Below are 7,744 nucleotides of genomic sequence, written 5' to 3' on the forward strand. Positions count from 1 at the left end.
TCACTACTAGTCCCTGAACATTTTCTTCACCTCTGTAAGAAAACACACACCCACGCAGCACTCACTCCGCATGGCCCCAGTCCCCAGCTCCCAGCAACCACTAATCTACTTTCTGTCTCTATGGATTTACCTATTCTGGAAATTTCATATAAGTGGAATCATACAACAGGTGGCCTTTTGTGTCTGGCTTCTTTCACTAAGAATGATGTCTTCAAGGTTCATCTGTGTGGTAGCAGGTATTAACCCCTTGTTCCTTTTTCATGACTGAATAATATTCCACTGAAGGGATATAGCACATTTTGGTTATCCATTTATCAATGATGGACATACTCACTTTTGGCTGCTATGACTTTCCTTAATAACTTTAAGGAGTACTGCTTAGGTATTTTGTAGAATGTCCTTCACGTGTTTCTCATGACGATGCTACTGTTATGGGTTCTGGGAAGGAAAACCATGGAGGTAAAGTACCTTCTCATTGACCACATCGAAGGTGTATGCTACCGGTATGATTTCTCACTTTTGATGTGAACTTTGATCACCTGGCGGAGATGGTGTCTGTCAGATTTCCACACTGTTATATGCCCTAATTTTAATAGACTGTTGCATCAATTTCCTCTTTGGCTGCGTGGTTGTAATTCTGACATTAATTTTTGCTGCATAGATCTATTCAAAGGAAGGCTGGTTTTAACTTATTTGAGTTGAATACATGCTTTAAAGAGAGACCTTTTATTTTTTTCAGATAGAAGACATTTAATTACATTAAAATATCACACTGAAGTGATTTGCAGAGATTTTTAAGCAAATATTTAATATGTAGTGTTGGTGGAGATGTAGAGAAACAGACATTTCATAGGCCGTCTGGAGTTCAGGTCGAGATGGGGAGGAAGTTTGACATTTCGCACCCAAAGTCTTAAAATGTGCCACCTGAATCCATCAGTTCTATGTTTAGAAATTTATATGAAGAAAATAAATACGTATGCCAAGATTTGACCAAAAAACAAAAAAAAAACCAAAAAAAAACCCTCAATCCAGCTCAGTACGGTATATTTGTAGGAACCAAACATCGAAAATAACCTAAGTGCCCCAAATAGAAAATTAGCTTTAAAATCGGTGACATAACCCCACAATCCAATGCCAACCAACCATTTAAAAGGATGTAAAGGGGTGAGCAGCTAATCACAATTTATGGCAGGGAAAAGAAGATGAAAAACAGTGCTCATAGGAAAATTCTAATTTTGTAAAACATATGTATGTATATGCATAGAAAAAATAATGGAAGGATATGTATGAAAATATTACATTTGTTCTTTGAGTTGTGGGCCAAGAGTTTGGTTTCTTTCCATTTATTTGTATTTTTACATTTCCCTACAATGACTATGTTTTGATTTTGTGATGAGAAAAAATTAGTTTTAATTTTTTTTTTTTAATATTTTATTTATTTATTTATTTATTTATTTATTTATTTATTTATTTATGGCTGTGTTGGCTCTTCGTTTCTGTGTGAGGGCTTTCTCCAGTTGCGGCAAGTGGGGGCCATTCTTCATCGCGGTGCGCGGGCCTCTCACTATCGCGGCCTCTCTTGTTGCGGAGCACAGGCTCCAGACGCGCAGGCTCAGTAATTGTGGCTCACGGGCCCAGTGGCTCCGCGGCATGTGGGATTTTCCCAGACCAGGGCGCGAACCCGTGTCCCCTGCATTGGCAGGCAGATTCTCAACCACTGCGCCACCAGGGAAGCCCCTAATTTTTAAAGTTATTTTTTATTTACTACATTGAATAATGTGATTTCTATGTATTTAGCCATCAAAGTGCACTTTAGAAAGGAACCTGACAAATAATTATATCATCACACTAGGCCAATCCCAGCTCTACTGCTTTTTTCTTTTTTCCACACCCCAAGGCATGCAGGATCTTATTTCTTAGTTCCATGACCTGGGACCAGGGATCAAAACCCCACGCCCCGGTCTCCACCCAGTGGAAGCGCGGAGTCTTAACCACTGGACCGCCAGGGAAGTCCCTACTGCTTATTTTCTGTATCAGCCAGGGTCCCTGCACCAGAGAGGTGGCCGCTCAAATCAGGTGATTTGAGGAGAGAGCAGTACAGGGGATCATGTTGTACTTGGAGGCCAATGACAGCTGAGTTACCTCTCCTGTGCTGGAAAGGCAAGGAGAGGGAGTGGTCACCAGTAGTCAGAATGGGTAGCCCCAGGGAGGTGGCAGACCAGCCTGCTGCCCCCCCACTGGTAAGGAGCTGGGGGAATAAGTACCCTGACTCATGTCCCTCCCTCTGCTCTCTTTTTGGGCTCCCGTCGTCTAGGCTACTGGAGATCAGAGGGCGTATCCCAGTTTGTAGACATGGGCTACACAGGTCAGCCTTCCTGTGCTGGGAGCCGAGAGAAGAATGTGCAGAGTGGACCTGGAAGGGTGGCCAGAGGACAGCCAGCCAAGGGCCACGGGAGCTTGTTTGAGCTGTTTAACCTCTGTAGTATAATAAGAAATATAGTTGGTCTTCATCCTTGCTTCCTGGCACAGAGCTTCTAAAACCCTTGGAATTTCCTGAGTGACAGGGGTGGCTTCTGTTATTCACAAGAAGCCCTTTTCAATCACACCTGAGTTTAGGCTAATGAGGCGGCTTAGGGTGGGGCCCCTAGACAGGCTCAGGATGGGGCTGCTCACCAGAAAGACCAAGTGGCTGGAGGGTTAGCACTCTTAGCACCCAACCGCCAACCTCCAGGAAGGGGTGGAGGGGAGCTGGGGATTTCAGCTCTATCAAAAGTCTTGAACAGCACCCTCCTTCTCTCTCTCCCTCCGCTGAAAGAAACCAGCTGCCAGGTCTCGAGTTGCCCCACGGGGAGTTAATTAACATAATCAGCCCCAAACTGTTTCCTTTCCCAAAGGAGATTACAATGGGATCCCCGCTGTAAGCCCTCCTGTCATACCCCTCCCCCCTCCACGTCCCCAGCAACCTTTGATCTGTTTTCTGTGACTATAGATTAGCTTGCATTTTTTCAAAACTGTATGTAGGGGCTTCCCTGGTGGCGCGGTGGTTGAGAATCTGCCTGCCAATGCAGGGGACATGGGTTCGAGCCGTGGTCTGGGAAGATCCCACATGCCGCGGAGCAACTAGGCCCGTGAGCCACAACTACTAAGCCTGCGCGTCTGGAGCCTGTGCTCCGCAACAAGAGAGGCCGCGATAGTGAGAGGCCCGCGCACTGCGATGAAGAGTGGCCCCCACTTGCCGCAACTAGAGAAAGCCCTCGCACAGAAATGAAGACCCAACATAGCCATAAATAAATAAATAAATAAATAAATATTAAAAAAAAAAAAAAAAAGAATCCGCCTGCCAATGCAGGGGACACGGGTTCGAGCCCTGGTCCGGGAAGATCCCACATGCCGCGGAGCAACTAAGCCCGTGCGCCACAACTACTGAGCCTGTGCTCTAGAGCCCACGAGCCACAACTACAGAGCCCACGTGCCACAACTACTGAAGCCCGCACGCCTAGAGCCCATGCTCCGCAACAAGAGAAGCCACTGCAATGAGAAGCCCGCACACCACAATGAAGAGTAGCTCCTGCCCGCCACAACTAGAGAGAGCCCAGCGTGCAACAACGAAGGCCCAACGCAGCCAAAAAGTAAAATAAATAAATAAATAAATTTATTTTTAAAAATGTCTAGAGATAGCCCAGGGACATCCACAAATTCATCAGTGACTTCCTCCTTTCTGTTCCACCATCCTTGGCATATAGCTTCCTTCCTTAAGGTTACCTCATGGTCAAAGATGGCTGCTGCAGCCCTTGCAATCTTGTTTGTGTTCCAGATAGAAGGAAGAAGGAAGTAGCAAGTTGGCAAGTTAAGTCAGTTCCCTCTAAATAGCTTTCCTGGAAGCCCCACCCAATGACTTCTTCTTATTATTTCATCATCCTCCCTTAGTTGCAAGGGATGCTGGGAAATGTAGTTCTTAAGATGGACACATTGAGTTCCTAAAGCTGCCAGCCTCCTTCTCTTCAAGGCCAGCTGGGCACGTTCGGTTTCCCACAGGTACGATCATTTGGTTGCCATCTTTGTTCCCTCCATTGGCCTGGAGGACATGATAGCCCTTGCTAAATTCACCCAAAAAAGCTTCAATGATGGCCAACAAAGCCCGTTCTTCTTGAACACTGGAATGTCTCTAATAAAAAAAGCTCTCCTCCAAAATAAAATGGCCTTGGACATTATAATGCCTCAAAAGGAGCCATCTGAACCATTATCCCAATAAAATGTTGTGTTTTCATACCTGAAAAAAAGAAAAAAAAAGGGCACATTGCCCACTTGAATAAAATTTAGGCTCTGTTAGCAAAGAACAACTGTGGAATGATAATTGGGAAGGGAGCTAGCAGACCCTGTTATATATATTACCCCATCCTGTGCTCAGTTTTGAGAGATCCTTAGGAAAATCCACCATTTCCCCCATGAGGTCTGAGATTCTGTGACACGTCTGGGTAAAAGTTTTTTTGTCTCATAGATAACAGACTAGCAGCACTATTTTCTATTGTTTGTTAAGGCAGGTAGAATTTACTTGCCCTAGGTTAGCTGTATTTCATAACAAGGGGAGGAGAACATATAAGGCTTCCAATTTCTGTTAAAAATTTCTTTCTTTAAAACTTATGTTTGTTTTCAATCTGTGCTACTGTTTAAAACAAGAGTTTACCTTCAGTTTACCAAATGAGGTAAGTGGGTTGTAACTGGATCCAATCATGAGCATGCCATTTCTGCTCTCAGAAAGGCATCAAAAAGGGGAATCAGAACACACCTCTTCCACCTTCCTTCCCTACTTGCTGGAACACTCACCTCCTGTTCCTGTAAAGCTATTGGTATCCTTTATTCTCTTGATATTTCTGCTCGGTAGTCAAATAGGTGAGGAAAAAGATGGGCTGCCATTGTGGTTTTAATTCAATCACATTAACAATCTTGGAGTGGGGAAGGCCTTTTTAAGCTTGATGCAAAACTCAGAAGCTTTATTCATTAAAAAAAATTTTTTTTTGGCCACACCGTGAGGCTTGCACGATCTTAGTTCCCCGACCAGGGATTGAACCCAGACCCTCAGCAGTGAAAGCACCGAGTCCTAACCACTGGACCGCCAGGGAATTCCTTCTGGTTACTTTAAATGGATTGAAGTTTCCAGATCTTAGCTGAAAGGTGTCATATTCACTGTGGCTCATACAGCCTCCCGATTCCAAGGCTGGAGGCTAATCCAGGAGCATTTTCCCAGGCCCCTTGAGTGCTAGTCTTTGTTGAGTGATTTTGTGTGCTGGGATTGTAGGAGTTGGTTCTTTCCTCACTTTTTATCATTTAATCCTGAGACTTTTAACCCCTTTTTTAACCCTATGACTTTCTAACATCATCTCCATTTATTATGCTCAGAGAGACTTAGTAATTAGCCCAAGGACACTCAGCTAGGAAGTGCCTGTACAATTATTTAGAAAGCCAAATGAGATGGCACCATCTCACCATCATCAGAAAGAGAATGTAGTTCAAGTCAAACCAGATCATTCCTGGTTCCTGGAGCCCTTTCTACTTCTGTGCCTTTGAATCTATGGGTCCCTCCACTCTGAGGGGCCTCTCCCTTCAGGGAGCCTTGCCTGTGCTCCATAGCTTAGCTACAATGCTTCCTCCCCCAGGAAGCCTTCCCTGATTCTCATCACTGGGAAATAGCATTTGGCACATGCTGATTTTCACAGTGGCCACTTGTGAGACTCACCCCACAGCTTTTGCAGGTTGGCTATGAGCACCCACCAGGTGTTGATGTGTAATAATGTTGCTTAGGTTTTAAAAAAGGCAGTTTAGAATGAAAAAAAAAAAACAACTAATTTGCCAGTAGCCAGTAGCCTGGTCTCCAGTCATTTTGTGTGTATGTGTGTGTTTGTGTTTGTGTGGGACAGAGAAAAAAGAGAGAGAGAGATTCACTTAAGACCTTGGTAGCTCCCAGAAAAATCTCACTTATCACAGAAAACGTTACAATGCATTCAGATGATGATGATGACGATAATTATTTGCTGTAAAAATAACTGAAGATTTTTCCTATTGTATTGAAAAAACATTTTCATATTATATTAATTAATTAATTAATTTATGGCTGTGTTGGGTCTTCATTTCTGTGCGAGGGCTTTCTCTAGTTGCAGCAAGTGGGGGCCACTCTTCATCGCGGTGCGCGGGCCTCTCACTATCGCGGCCTCTCTTGTTGCGGAGCACAGGCTCCAGACGCGCAGGCGCAGTAATAGTGGCTCACGGGCCTAGCTGCTCCGCGGCATGTGGGATCTTCCCAGACCAGGGCTCGAACCCGTGTCCCCTGCATTGACAGGCAGATTTTCAACCACTGCGCCACCAGGGAAGCCCCATTTTCATATTATAGGATCAATAAATTGTTTTTGTAGTGCCTGTACAAAACAGACCCTAGGCTGTGTTCCTCTAATACTGAGTGGACAAGCGCCCTGCCTCCTGCTCCCTCCCATTCTGGTCGACCCAAAGAACTTGGGATTCCTCTATAAGCCCTACTTTTGCCTGGCATGTCCTTCCTGCCATGGCCTCCATCCCCCTTTCTTTCTAAACCTTATCTTTTAATATTCAACCAGGAACAAGACTGCCAAGATCCCTGCCCTCTAAGAACTTACTTTTTGGTGAAAGGAGACACATAAGTAATCATTTCAGATACTGATACAGGCTATGAAAAAACAAAACCAGGCAAGAGGAGAGTGTGGAGGGTGGTGCTTTAACGAGGCTGGTCTGACAAAGGCTCTCTCTGCTCGCGGGCCATTTGAGAGGAACCTTGAGGAATGACGACGAAAAGGAAAAGATTCCAGAGAGAGAGGGAACTGCGAGGGAAAAGGCAGTTTCCGAGGAAACAGAAAGAAGGCCAGTTTGGCTGGGCAGCCCAAGCCAAGCAGAGACTGGCGTTGAGATGACACAGAGGAGGCGGGGCCAGGTCCTGCAGGGACTTGTAGACCACAGAGAGGAGGTCAGATTTTATTCCCAAGGTGATGGCTTTACAGCCAAATTGCTTTGTAGAAGGGTTTTCTTGCAGCTCGTGGGACTTCTCCAAGCCCCAGTGGCTCATGCCTCCGCCGCCAGCCTGTGAGGGCCAGTTTGCCTCTGTGCGGTCATCGCCCCTTTAAGTGGCGGCTTCCTCCTCAGACCCTGAGCTCCTGGGGACGCCCCTGGCTGGGTGACCGCAGCGCGCAGCCCCGCGCCTGGCCCACAGCAGTCGCGCAGCCCGGGTCGGCGGAGGCTGACCAGGCGATTGCGCAGGGCGACTGAACAAGAAGTCGGCGCAGAACTTTCCCCCTGGAAGCGGGGCCTCCCACTCGGCGCGGCCACGCGGATTCCGGCTGTAGGATGGGGGGGGGGCGGGGGCTGGAACGTGAGGCAGGCGGCCGCACGTGGCCCAGGAGTGTGCTTTTCGGGACAGGTGCGGGGGCCGCCAAGTTCGAGAAGGCGCAGACGCAGCCGGGCCTCGGCACCCCGTCTCCCACTCAGGTTTATTTTCAGTTTCGCGGCCGCTGCGGTCTGGTCAAGGGATGGTGTCCTCGGAGGGCGCCAGGGCGTCTTAAGGGGGTGGGCCAGAGGGTCCCCCACGCGCAACGCGCAGCGAGCCGCGTGCCTGCTGTCTGCCCAGAAGGCTGGTGGGAGCCCGCGGGCTTCGCATCTGGGAAGTTTTTCTTTGGACTCTGAGGCTCAACTTGCCCATCTAAGAAATGGGTCTCTGAAATAAACA

This window comes from Balaenoptera borealis (assembly GCF_965194805.1).
Source record: "Balaenoptera borealis genome assembly, chromosome: 16".
In the NCBI taxonomy this organism is placed as follows: domain Eukaryota; kingdom Metazoa; phylum Chordata; class Mammalia; order Artiodactyla; family Balaenopteridae; genus Balaenoptera; species Balaenoptera borealis.